The following is a 13,734-nucleotide window of genomic DNA, read 5'->3' on the forward strand; positions in this document are numbered from 1 at the left end:
ACAGTAAGACTAAATATTTAAAAGGAGACAAGGGACAAAGTAGAACTGTATGCCCAAAATCAGCTTTTTGGTTTTTTGTAGCGCAGCTCCAGAATGAAGTGAGTAATTTCAGGGCCACCTTAATGCTGTTGGAAACTCTGCGCCGATGATTCTAGGCAGCACAGCCAGATCCAATGCATGCATATTGTACAATTTTTTGCTGGACTTGCAGCAAGAAACACCCCTGTCCTGTGGGCCCACCTGCCTGGCATCAAGCCTGCTGTGTACTGGCAGCAGGTGTCTTTCTCACCTGTTACCTGCATCTTAGAAGGATGGGGATTTGATACAGATTGCACAATTCAAAGAGTCATCAATCAACAGAAGCATGATCTTTGGCCAAGAAAATCACATGCTCATGTCCCTGCAAAAAGTGATCTTGGTCAGCATTTGCAAGCATGCCTTCTAGCTGTCAGGAGCACAGAAATGCTTTGTGCTGTCCCAGAGGCATTTTCCCTCCTGTAAAAAGCAGAACAGTAGCAATTGCTTGCATGAGTTATGTTAAGGCTGTACATTAAATTCTTCACCAGAAACAAGAATGATTTCATTATTTTTTTATTTATGATTTCATGTTAACAGTTGATGCAATATCATTCAGCTATTTATGACTGATGTTGAATGCAATGCATGCTGGCTAAGAGCAGGAGAAAGCTATTTTTTCTTTTTCCTTTGTAAAAGTCTCTTAAGAGAACCATTTGCTGCGCTGCTGCTACTGCAGCCTGGCTCCTGCCCTGTGCACGTGCATGGGCTTCCTGGCACCCGCCTCCAAACGTGCTTTTGGCTGCAGCCTGGGGTCCTGCCTCGAAGCTCCAAGCCTGCTACGCGTGCTGTTTTCCGATGGGCTCTGGGCCTCTCTCTGTAGCTGTTTGCCCAGCAGTTGGGCACAGAGCTGCTTTGGGGAACGCAGCCTTTCATGTCCCTGGTTATGGGCTCTTACATCTTCCTGTTCTTTTAAGCCTGGGGCTTTTTCATTGCCTGTCCACGTCTTGTTGGTGAGGGAGCTGGCTGCTGCTTTGTTGGAGGATACATGTTCTGCTGGGTCCTCATGTCACTTGTGTAACTTGTTCTTTTTAGCGTTCCCAAGTCAGCCTAGCTGCCTGCCATGATGCTTTCTTCTGGCTGTGACTCTTTCTGTCTGTGTGCTTAAGCTTTTTGGCTTCTACTTTCCAAATACCTTCACTGCTACTCCATTGCTGCAGCTGCCTGGTGTAACCCATGTCTCACTGCAGGCTCAGCCAGCACCTCTTCCATTGCATTCTTGCTAATTTGATTTGGATCCTATTTCCCATTTTTGTGCAGTGCCTGGGGCTGGGGCTTCTTCCCTGTAGGGAGGTGCCTGGGGCTGGAGCTTGGCTGGTGCTCGATCCTGGGGCTGTAGGTGATAAGGGACAAAATCATGGTGCTGCTCAGAGCTGGGTTGCCCCAGTTCCCCCTGAGATGGGGATCATGGTCCTGTATGCTAATTAAGAAAGCCTTAAAGAAGGCCTGCCTCTGCCTTCCTTTTGCTTTGAACGGCACCAGAGGAGGTCACTTAAGCTTCTTGCCTCTGTTGCTTATAGGCTGGTTTTTTTTATCCATGCTTTTCACATCACTTCATGTAAATAGTGTTGTGGACTGTGATGCCTCCAATCTCATCCAATCACTGATCCTTGATCTTGTTCTGTGCAAGTGTTTGTCCATATCATGATCTTTTTCTATAAGAGTTCAGCTGTTCTTGCTATCTATGTGCCTTTCCCTTGGGTTAGGCCTGAGCTATCTGCTGTACAAACTCGAACCTTTCCTGTTGGCTGGAATATGTGAGCCACAAACGTTCCTTTCTGTAGTTAAGGAAACTTTCACATCTGCAAATTACATGTTGGTGTGTGAGTTCTTGGGTCCATAACGTGAGTATCCAGTTTATATTTTGCTGCTTAGCATTTTGTTCAGGGGCTCTTTGCAGTCCTATTCGGTCACAGAGCCGTGGAATCACAACACATCAGTTGTTTTTGTGTTAACTCCTGGCAAGAGCATGCTGCCTGTTTTCTGTCCTTTCTCCCCCTAAAAGTTAGCAAAACCTCTACTTTTCTTTTCTCTTCCGTGCTCCCTAGCAATAGGTTTGTTTATGGACTTCATTGTTGTTTCTCTTGCTTCAGTGCTTGTGCAGATTTGTAGGCCTGGAAATATAAGCGCAGCTTTGTTTGCCTCTTTAATTATAAGTTCTATCTTGATGTGTGCTCTGCCAGGCTGACCACTTGCACCATATTTCTCATATATTTATTAGGGAATAATAAAAGAGGCATAGCCTCTAAAACTACATTCTCTCATTTATAGAGATGCTGCAGCTATACTGCTAGTTCTCCAGTTGCGTGCACACAGATTGTTTTTTTTGGCCTCTTCCATCCAGCTTTTCCACTTGGAGTTTTACAGTCAACATAGCAGGACAAAATAGAGGATCCTGATGAGTGGAGTCCTTATCTACCGTGTACTGTAGCTCCTTCCTTTTTAAAACGGAAGAGGGGCTGAAACTACACAAGAGTGAACTAATGGTGGGGATTAAAGGTAAAAATAGGAGCAGGAATACGAACCAGAGAATCTTATGCAATGCTGACTATAGTGTGACGATTTCCAGGATATCAGCATTGCCACACCTGAATTAAGAATTGTAGGCTTTTAATGTTCCACAGCAGTTGATCATGATTTCCCTGTGTGTTTGGTTTCTTGTCCTGAACTGATAGTTGCCTAGTTTTGATAGCAATAGTAGGAAAGCCAAAACTATGCCCTTCTTTCACCTACAGTTTGACATGTTATGTTTTGCTTACAGGTCAAGTAACTAAAAAAAAAAAAAATCTCTGCAATCATTGATGTTGAAATCATTGCATCAGAGATGCTTTGAATGATTTTCTTTTTCGTTTTGTCAGATGCAGAGTAGGTTGATATAGACTTCTCCAAGATCACTGTCCTTACTCAGTGCAAATGCTGAGGGCTTACTTCTAAAAAGGCATCTCTGGAGGAAGATTGCCTTTTTCCAACTCAGGAGACTTAACTATACTGAGCTTTCCGTTGATGGCATTTTGAGTTGGGTTTTTTCCTCAGCCTTTGATATTTGCATGTCATCTGTGAGTTACAGAAAACCAGGTATGGTATGGCATTGCTAAAGAGTATGTTACTTGACAAGCAATGCTAGTCAGAAGAACATAATGTATTGGAGTTAAGAGAGAGAATATTTGTTAGTCTGATTAGATGTTTATATCTTACTCAGAATAAACATTTGAATATTTTCACAAAACAACTGGAATTATATGCATTCTGTTACACTCTTTGGCTCTTCCGCTTGATTGTTTCATGAAACGTCCTAAAGCTCTTCTACATCATGAAATGGTAGGCTTTGCTGCTGCAGCCATGTTGTGCTATGCGGCTGCTCTGACAAGGGAAATCTTTGGAAAATTACATTCCCAGCAAGCTCATTAATGAACACATGCAAATGTTGCAAAGGAAGTTCTTTGCTGCATGCTCTTCTTAAAGCTGGCTGAGGCCTAAGATGGGCTCTGCGTTGCTGCTTTCCACCTAGGAACATCAAATGTATTTTTAGTTGTTGCGTTCCTGTATCATACCCATTTCTGCTTGATCATTTGCCTGCACCCCTTGCTTGTTGAGCATGAAGAGGAAAGCTGTTATCTGGCAACAAGTGGTGACAGGTCAAGGCCTTACAGAATCACTCTGGCTGCAGATGTCTTGTGTGGTCAAAGCTGAGAAAAACGGCCTTGATCTCTGTCCATGGGCAGGCTCCGGCAGCTCGCTGTGTTGGGAAGTCCCTGGTGTGACTTTCCTGAGCTCTGTGCCTGCTCCGGTGCAAGCAGCGTCAGACCCAGTGAGCGTGCACGAGGATGTGAGAGTGCTGTAGCTTTCCTGCCTGGCGTAGACTGAACCTAGGCTTTGTTATGTCCCTTTGTAAGAGTCCTTAAAACGATATTAGTATCCCGTGCAGCCGGGATTTCATAGGCAGGCTGTTCAGTAAAACAAAGCAGACCAGAACTGAAAGAAATCTTCTGTGGGAAACAGCCTAGGAATCAGTTTGCCTTGTGTGCTGAACAGCTTCTCCCCAAGGAGGATGTTCATAGAAAGGAGCACATGTTGCTGGTACTCACTGTGCTTCCTCCCTCCCTTGCTTACTCCTAGGGGGCGGGAACACTTGCCTGAGGGTTCTCTGAAATGTAGCTATAGTGGCCTGAAGAAATGCAAGAAAACTGGATGCCACCATTACCAAGCAATCACAAATGCAATCGTTGATACTCTGATGACTGTGTCAACTGTGAGAACAAGTGTGTTCTGCCACCTGATGTGTAATCTTGCATGGCTTCAGAAATAAACAGAAGTGATTGTGTGGTTTCACAAACGAAGAGAAATGGATGGTCTAGAAAAAAGCAGGCAAGCCAAACATCAGGAGTCAATCTGGGCTCTGGGGAGGAAGGTAGGAGTTCAAGTGGGAGTGCAGCCGAGGTTGCTGAGCCCAAGCATGCCAGTGCGCAGCACCTGCAGCCCACTTTGCACACAAAGACAGTGGTTTGCTTCTCTTTTGGGTGCTGCACACTATGCTGGCTCCCTGGAGGAGCAGAGACCCCTTCCTGGCAGAGTCTTGGCAGCCACCAGGCTTTCAACAGCAACAGGAGGAAGGAGCTGGGATTGTCCAGGTGAGGGTCCAGCTAGATACAGTATCCTAGTTCAGGCGATGCATAATCTGAGAAGTAAATATAAAAGACTGCATTGTTTACCATCTTTTTACATCCCCTTCCCTTTTTTTTTTCTAATGTGCAGTTTCCATGTCCTTTGGAGCCAGTCCCAAATGATGGGGGCTTAGTCATTTCATGTCATGCCCACCTGCTATTCTCAGTAATCTCAGAAAATGACTGGTTTCACAATAGGATTGCAACATATGTCAGAGAGGGACAGGGACCTTAGGATAAAATTGGAGGGGGAGGAAAACATAAATGCCTCCAGAGCTGTTATTTCATGTTAATATGCAGATGTTTTTTATTATACAAAGACATGGAGAACTGTGTAGAACTTGCTCTCCTCACTCATTTTGTCCTGCTCCTGTTCCCCGCTTCTGTTTTTGGCCTGATTGTTGCATCTTCTTGTAGCCAAGACTGTGTATTATCTTTGAGGCACCATCTGTTTACTTTGTATTTATATGACACAACACCATGGGACCTGGCATTCATGGCCTCCAAAGGGTCAAATAACACATATTAGTTGTCTGATGCAACATAGTCGTCCTGAGATTCCTCAGTACTTCTGGATGCAACGGGTAAATACATCAGATCCAAAACAGGGAGCTCTCAATTGCTCTTCAGACAGAAGGAGTTGGGGTTGGTTTGGAGGAACAAGTGAACATTGCAATAAGATATTTTGATTATTACAGAAGGTAGCTATAAAAATGGCTAAGCAGCATTGTGGAGACCTCTAGTCAGAAGAAAATAGGAGACCACTTGAGGGCAGCAAATACTTAGCTTCTCTCTTTCACAATCTAACAAAAACTCCTAAAGAGATAGGAGACGACTTTTTTTCCATTTATTTCTCTTGTAGTTTTTTATTTGTCTTCACAATTATGGCACTGGCAGAAAGAAAAATCATTTTTTTTATATCTGCAAAAGTTAGAAATGGTATTCTGTTTTGGGTGTTTACTTTTGCTTCGGAATTCTTCTGCAAAAATACAAAGGGACACAGAATTTTTTTGAAGGGTAACAGAAAAGGGGTCCAACAGCAGAAGCTCATTTTCACCTAATGTCTGCTTCTGAATGCTGTGTGACAGAACTTGCATAAAACCTTTACACTAGAATATGCAGGAAAACAGGAACTTGAAAAAATACCCTTTCAGTCAGTAAAAATGATATGGTGAGTTCACATAATTTTCAGATACATACAGGATGAAGACAGTGTCAAAATACATACGTGCAAGGATGGCAGATTAAGTCTGCACAACGACCTTTAATCCTAGCATTCACTAAACTCTTAAAGCACTTGACTTTCCAACCATAGCTTTTCCCATAAAATGTTCAGGTTTAAAAAACAGCCAAATGATAAAACAAAATCCATCATCTGGAACTGAATTTATGCCTTCCTGTTTCATTAGCAGGACTAAAATTTAAATGTAAAGCAGATAATCTTTACCATTTCGGGTAACTGAACTGACCAGGAGGTTGTTTTGGCACTAATAGGAGAAGTACGTTTTGTTGGTGTGCTTCACAGTTGTCTGATGATGGTGGAGAAGCAGTGGGTTCCAGTCTAGGTATGGATCTTCTGCCTAATACCATCTTCCCTGAGCCTGACCCATTTTGCCCCTCTTCTTTTACCAGTTGCTATCTTCTTTGTAGCCCTTTTGTCCTCGCTGAATTTCCCTGTGCCTTCAGCGTGCAGCGTGGCCTGGCCTGGCTCTGCCCCTCGCTCCCATCTTGTCACTATGTTCCTCCTCTACTGGGCTGTCTTCTCCTCTGTGTTGCCCAAGCACCAGGATGGGGGCAGCCAGAGTGCATGGGAGAACTTCTGGTCTCAGTTGCTCTGCATCATGTCACGCTGTCCTCAGGCTGCTGGAAGAAGTAACTAAGGGGGAAGTCCTGCTCAGCCCCACGAGCTGTAAGGTGCAGCATGCTCACTACACGTGGGAGCATGCCAAGTTTCTCTGTCAGGTTCTCACACCTCCTGCGAGTGTGCATGTGTGTAGCTTGGGACCTCAGGAGCCTTGCACAGCAGAGCTTGGGTGGACTTTCACATGAGTGGTTAATACTGACACTAAGGTTCATACACATATTTTCTGAATTTTTAGTCTCTGTCTGAAAGCACAGTTACCGGAGAGTTTTAGTTTTATGGCTATACTCATTTTAATGTTGAAGTTAGAGAAAAGAATAAGCTGATTTACCATTTTCAGCAATGGGTGATACATCTCTACAAGCTGGAACTAAAAACGTATCTACATACAAAAATGAGATTCAAATTCAGCTTAATGCAGTTCAGCAGCATAATAGGCAATTTCAGTGCATGCAAACAAAGTTGGTGAGTCTTAGCTGAAGGCAGGCTCATGTAATGGAAAGTGTAAAAGGTAATCCTAATTATAGGTATTGATACTTGTGCTGCCTCTGTTCTGTTTCTCTGGGACCTTTTGTCTGAGGTCCTTTTGTCTTGTAAACTTATAGGAATATTGGAAGGTTATAAATTAAAGAATGTAGCTGTTTTACACACAGAAAAACCAATGCTTAGAGAGCATTGTCCGTCAAAATTTTCAAGATTTGGCACATCTTTTTAATTTTTAAGTTTTCAGCTTTGATTATCCAATCTGAAAGAAAGAAGCTGTGTTTTCAGAGTGGCTTTGCATTTACTTCTCATTGGAAGTAAACTGGGATTCCAGGTCCAGTTTTCTTGTGAAGATCGTGTTGTAGGTGTTTCAGGTTAAGCCTGCAAAAACTGATCATTATTGAAATGATGATTTTTGCCCTCTCTTGCACAGGAAATCTGTTGCAGAGCCAGAAATACAGCTTGAGTCTCAGGATTTCTACACCTTTGAGTCAGCAACAAGACCATCTGTCACTTGTAATTAATTCCTACTATGAAAAAGACAAACTATTTAACTTTGATGGAATGATCCTGAATTTAGAGGCTATATTATTCTCCTTTTTCCCTGCATGCATCACAGAGTTTCTCTTTGAAAGTTCACACTTCGATGAAGGTAAACCCAAAATGAATGATCTGGTTTAAAGCACTGTCTCCCCAATGGACATGACACAAAGTTGCAAAACACACACCTCTTTCAGCAAAGCAATCTTGACCTCAGCTTTTGATTACTGAGAAATCTGAAAACAGGTGAATTGTTTCTGATTTTAGATTTTGTTAAGAAAGTGCAGAACTTTTGTTCCATTTTAAGCTATAAAAATGTTTTGGAAGGTAAAAACTGCATAAGGAGGAGGTGGATATTTACTCAAACGTCCTCATTTCAAGTAGCACCTGCATATCAGTGCTCTTTCTCATAGCATCATTAAAAATGTGGCTAGATTCTTATTTCTAATAAGCAAAAAAATCAAATTTCTTCTCTGGAGAGAACCAGCTTCATCTAGGTAAAGAATACACCCTCTGAGACTGTAGTGTGCTCAGTCTTTAACATGTATGTTTTTGTGGTCTAAACTACATATAAAATGCACATGATAAAATTTCATCATTTGAGTGGCCTTATTTTTCATGGCCATTTCTCACTGAGGAATATTTCAGGTAGCTCCTTCCATCAAGCTATTATCTTTCCCACCCATGTATACTTAAATACATTCCTGAGGCATAGACTCAGTTATATTTGCATAGTTCAGGGCATGTTATCACTGCTAAATTTTAACAGAAATATGATTGAAATTTTGGAGATTAATGACCAGCTGGCAATAATTCAGCTGATATCTACTTTATCTGCATCAGCTCTTCCAACCTTCATTCTACAATGAATAATGAAAAAAGCACTGAAGAACTGAAAGCTGTTTCTAGGATACGATGTGCAGCACTTCCTACTCTTGGCTCACTCTAGCTTCAGCCTCTCAGCTCTGTCATTTTTTTTCTGTCTATGAATTTAAAATAGCTTTCTGCAACCACATGGTTAAGTGAAAGCAATAGCATTTGTCCCAGCCGTGGGTGGGACCACCTTGCTACCATGGTAAAACTGAAGAGGATGATCTTCACAAGGATTTTGCAGTAGGGTAATTTCCACACATTACTTCTCCTGCTGTTTGCAGAAGTACCTTTACTGCAGTAAGTTCAGAGCCCTGGTATGTGTGTGTTGAGTGCACATATGTCCATATGCAAAGCACGACTTCTCCACATTGGCATTCCAGCTGGCAGTTCCTGGAAAGCTGTCTGGAAAGCCATCATGTAACTCCAAAAGCTACTGCAAAAAGGAAATCACAAATGACATGGCCTCTCTGTTGCTGTTCGTACTTGTGCTGTCCTTGCTCGGTTCCAGTGCTTGTGCATGGGCAAAAATGGGCTTTTCCATAGTTCTTATTTGAGGAGAAAACAAATTGCTTTTAAGGCTGCTTTTTATGGGTAATCTGGGGCAGGGAGGGTGGGGGCAGTAGAAAAAGTCTTTAAACTCTGTTGCTTCAGGTTGATCTGGGCATAAATACTTATGGTACATTGATCCATTGTAAACTCCTGGAACAGGAACAGGATGCAGGTATAACAGACAATTATTATAAAACAATCGCTACTCTATAAACAGCCAGCTTACAGCTTTCTGGTGTCCCCAAGATATAGGTGTTGGTTTCACATTCTTGGCAGCCCTCCACTCTTTAAGTCAAGTCTTTTCAACCAGTAGCTGGCAGGAGGCTTATAAGTCAGTGGTAAAGGGCTGCTGGGGAAAATCTATCCTCAAACTGAGCCTAAGGCATGGAAAACTGAAGAGATTTCTTGTCATTGAGGTTTGGGAGACAAATCCCCTTGCCAGGCATTTTGCACTTGCAGTACATGATCACTTTGAGATTTAAAAAGCAAACAAACAGTAACCATTAAGAGCAGTTTATTAAATGAAATAAATTTCTCCTTGTACTGTAGAATAAAGAGTGGGCAATTTAGCAGTTCTTAATGGTGGGGCTTTGTCTAGATTTTTCTAAACTAAAATGACAATTTATATATACAGTTTTTTGAGGTATGCGTGTTCTCTTCTAGGATTTTACACGTATGAGCTCTTTTACCTCTCCTCAGTCCACAGACGTAATGGTGTGCAAGTGATTGGAAATGGTGGTGTAAATCTCCATGCTGCTTTTAGCCACTTACAGTGCTTTGAATGCATAGCACATACCCGTAGGCAGAGATCTGCCTTGTTGTTGAGCAGAGGGATGTTTTTTCTCAGCCAATTCAGGCAGGGCAGATACACACATTCAATCCAGGCCCATGTTTGGGATGGTGAAATAAAATAGTTCCCATAGTTATTCCTAGAAGTTAATTAGCTGTGACAGTGGGAAAGTGACAACCTCATGATTCTTGGATATTTATAACGAGGCTGTCACTTGCTGGGTTAGTCGGGTCATATAGGAGAGAAGTGTGTGAAGTCAGGTTTCTGGCACTGCATAGAGCTGAACCTGCGTCGTCGCGCTTCTTTGCTGTCACTTAGATGTTAGCAGAAAGGATCTCTTGGTGCCGCGTCTGTAACAGTACACCAGTGTGTGATCCATATCTTCTGGGAAACGTGGCCTCGTTGTGCTGCAGAGCTCTGTAGGTGCACATGCACTGCCCTCCTCACCCGCCTTTATAGTTTCTTCTGGGATTATCAAAGTCAATGAGTGTTTTCTGCTACTGCTTTACTGAGAGCAAGGTCAGGCTTCCAAGGGGCAAAGCAGAGCTGTGGCACAGGAAGGTCGTGAGAGAAGAAATATTGTCATGCCATCCCTTGGTGTGCAAGGTTTCCTGAGGTGGGTGCTCCAGCCACCTCTGCACCGTGGCTCCTTTCTGCACTGTACCCTGGTCGCTCCAGCCCAGCCCTCCTGACCGCTGCATGGTGATGTGGGCTCCTCATTTGGCATCCCTGGTCTCTTGCCTCCGCTTCGTATATTCAGCAAGCTGCACGGATACTATGGTGCTTCGGGGCTCGCTGTATCTATGGAGTTTCCTAATTCAGGAGGCAACATAAGAGCTCGTCTGATTCTCTGTTTTCACCATGTAATCAAGGCTTAACGTGCTAAATGTGTTTATTGTAACACTTGTAGAAGGACAACTAAGCATGCCTTTTTTTTTTTCACACCTGGAGAACTACTCAGGTCCGGAAGGGCTGTTGGGAATATTTCTGAGAACATTTCATGTATTTGTGAGAGTTAAATGAACAAGAGAGTTACTCAGGGAGGGGGAGGAAGGGAACCCTCTCAAATTATGTATTTTGTACAAAATAAGAGTATTTTATTGGCAATGATAGGCTAGCTTGGAATAGATTATTTTAAAAACCTCTCCCATTCGGAGTACCTTCTATTAATGTTGCTACTGTTCAGAAAAAGAGATAACGCACGCTGAGAAATGTGAGTCACTGTCATGATAAGGAGAGATCACAGAAATTGTTTCATTTTTGTCTCTCTGTCATTCCAGTCCTTTGCTTGCCTGGCTTTTATTTGGAAAAATTCACAGACAACTTTAGCGTGATAGCTAGAGCGCTATATCTCAGTGAAAATATCCTGCCAATAAATAGCGTGCCAGATTTTGTGGTGGCTTTGTCATCTGCCCGATATTCATCAGAAAGAACAATTGACTGTTGGCTTTGCTAATTTTTTCTTCTTCTAACTTTGTTTCTTCAGAGTTAGTTGGGGGGGGGAATGCAAGGATATATAAATAAGCAACTAAAATCAGGCATTTTATTCAAAAAAATGTAAAGCTTTGAGACAAACAAAAATAGTTTTGTGCAAATATGTCTCTCTGAAAACTGGCAAGATTTCAGTAAGCACTTTTGAGAAATATTTTTTTTCACTGAGAGGTGGGACACTAGGTTTTTGCATTGCTACAAACCCCCACAGGAGAGCAAAGCTGGGAAACTGCCAAACATCTCATACCTGCTGTGACAATGGGAAGCCATATCAGCACATACAAAGCCATATTTAACTAAACTATTCAATTGAAATCTAATCTCTTGCTAATCACTAAGCTTAAAAAAACCTCCCTATTCATGTTTTATTTGTAAAAAATACCTTTATGATGTAATGCAAATGAATGAATGGATGAGAGACTTAAGAACAATACACTATCTACAAAGCTAAATGAGGTACAGGGCTAATATTCTATTAAATATTTGACCCATGAAACTCTACATTAAACAGAACCTTAAAAAGGAGATTGTGAAGTCACGGAGGAGCTTTTTTAGGGATCCTCAAGATAGGAGGTGACACAGATGTGTTTTGGTTTTGTGCTATGATATCCCAGTGAGAAAGCGTTCAAAGCCACCATAAGCCACTCGAATGAGATTACCTTTGGATAAGTATGAACCATCACTGGTTTGTGTGCAACAGGCATACTTTGTCTTTGAAAGAGAGCTGCAGTCTCCTGAAGTGCATGTTGTGGGGGACAGGGAGGTCTTTTGTCTTCCTTCTGCCTCCTCAAGAGTATCAGCAGAAGAGAGCGTGTCATCTCTGAGTCTTTGCATGAGACTTGGGATCTCCTGTGTGACTGGCAGTGTCCAAACTCATTTCTTCTCAGTATTTCTTTGTAAAAGATATTCTAAAAGTGAAAAGGTGCTTCTCCTTTAACTTCTGGGGGATATTCTGACATTAATAATAAGGGAAATGCAGAGTTAAAACACATAGTCTGTATGTTAGGGCTTGTAACCCAGGATCTCAGCATCCTTTATAAGTATGAAGGAGTACTCTGCCTCCATTTTACCTAGGAAGTGCTAAAGTTTCTGATAAAAGCCAAGCCCTTGGAGAAGACGTCCCGCTGTTACAGAACTAAAACATTCTCTCTTGTGAGGATGCTGTGGAGAAAGTATGCAGAACAAGATATTGGTGTTCAGCTGATTCTCAAGCACCACCTTCCCCTCCAGGTCTTCCATACACATGCAACAGAGAAAAGTATGCCTTGGACCTTTTTATTCAATGTCATGAGCTCATCTTCTACTTGGATCACCACTCCTCCTTTTTACAGATCTGAACAGGGGGTAGCCTGAGCTGTGCTAGTGTTTGGCTGGGACATCTAGCAAAAGTTTCTGCAAGTCTCCCTTGCAGAGGCTCCCTTCTGCTGCCTTTAAGAAATTCTTTGGAGGTGGCTCATTCTCATTGTTTTCCTATCCGGCACAGCAAGGCTGGGCGTATCCTTAATTTAGCCTGGCAGTGAGATGTACTGGCATGTACTTTTAACTGAAATGACTCTTGCTGACCCAGGTTTTATGCTTGTGTGGAAACCCTTTCAGTGAAAATAATTCTCCAGTGTCTTTCCATTTGTTGTTATAGTGTGTCTCCAAATCTCTACCTTTTCAGTACAAACAGGCCAATGTGACCTTCTTACTAAATGATTACTGAAGATTACAGCTAACAAAATGTTCTGGAGGGCTATCAAATGTCTCTAAGGTAAAGGCATGCATAAAACATGAGCACATAGTCGTAAATAACCAGGCTCCTCTTCATTTATTTTAAAATAATGAAGGTTGTTTAACTGGCTCGAAAGGGTTACTCTTTCACCCCTAGTTTGTTCTGAGCACCGTGGGAAAATGACATGAACACTGTTTAGTTTAAGGGATGTAGTCATGCAAAACCTTTGCTATACTTGTGGAGGAAGCTGGAGTGTTTCAAGAAATAATGAAGGTGTGAATCATCACAATTCCTGGTTGCCTGATAAGAAAATCTTTTAATCTCTTGTAGTAATATAAGGACTCAAATTGCTGCAATTCTTTTTATAAATTGTGCAATAAAATATGGAACAAATCACTGAAGAAGAATCCAAGATTATCAGCAGTCTCTTCCTTTGATATCAGTATTTCTGAATGGTATTCTTTAAGGGCTTTTGTTTGTTAGTTTATATTTAGAAGACAAGTAAACTAATTAGTTCATTTTTTCACTTTATGATCTGTTCTTGGCATGATTAGAAAAAATTTGAGCTCAAACAGTCCATTTTCAGTTGTGCCCATCAGTAGGAAAGATTTCCATTTTAAAAAAAAAAAAACTAAAGAAAACAGCTGGGCCCAGATACCACTTTCATTGAAAATAAAGGCAAAGGATGAGGACTTTG

General features: G+C 41.9%; 2 long non-coding RNA genes across 6 annotated transcripts in view; one reads left to right on the forward strand and one right to left on the reverse strand.

Annotated features, from left to right (window-relative positions):
- Positions 1–13,734, forward strand: part of LOC104147124 (uncharacterized) — a 139,376-nt gene that overhangs the window by 35,684 nt on the left and 89,958 nt on the right. The window lies entirely within an intron of this gene.
- LOC104147125 (uncharacterized) overlaps positions 576–13,734 on the reverse strand; it is a 72,025-nt gene continuing 58,866 nt past the window's right edge. Inside the window, exon 2 of the long non-coding RNA XR_694852.2 lies at positions 576–4,750. This is a non-coding gene — a long non-coding RNA (uncharacterized lncRNA). The remainder of the gene's footprint in view (positions 4,751–13,734) is intronic.

The sequence above is a fragment of the Struthio camelus genome, chromosome 1 (assembly GCF_040807025.1).
Source record: "Struthio camelus isolate bStrCam1 chromosome 1, bStrCam1.hap1, whole genome shotgun sequence".
NCBI classification, from domain to species: domain Eukaryota; kingdom Metazoa; phylum Chordata; class Aves; order Struthioniformes; family Struthionidae; genus Struthio; species Struthio camelus.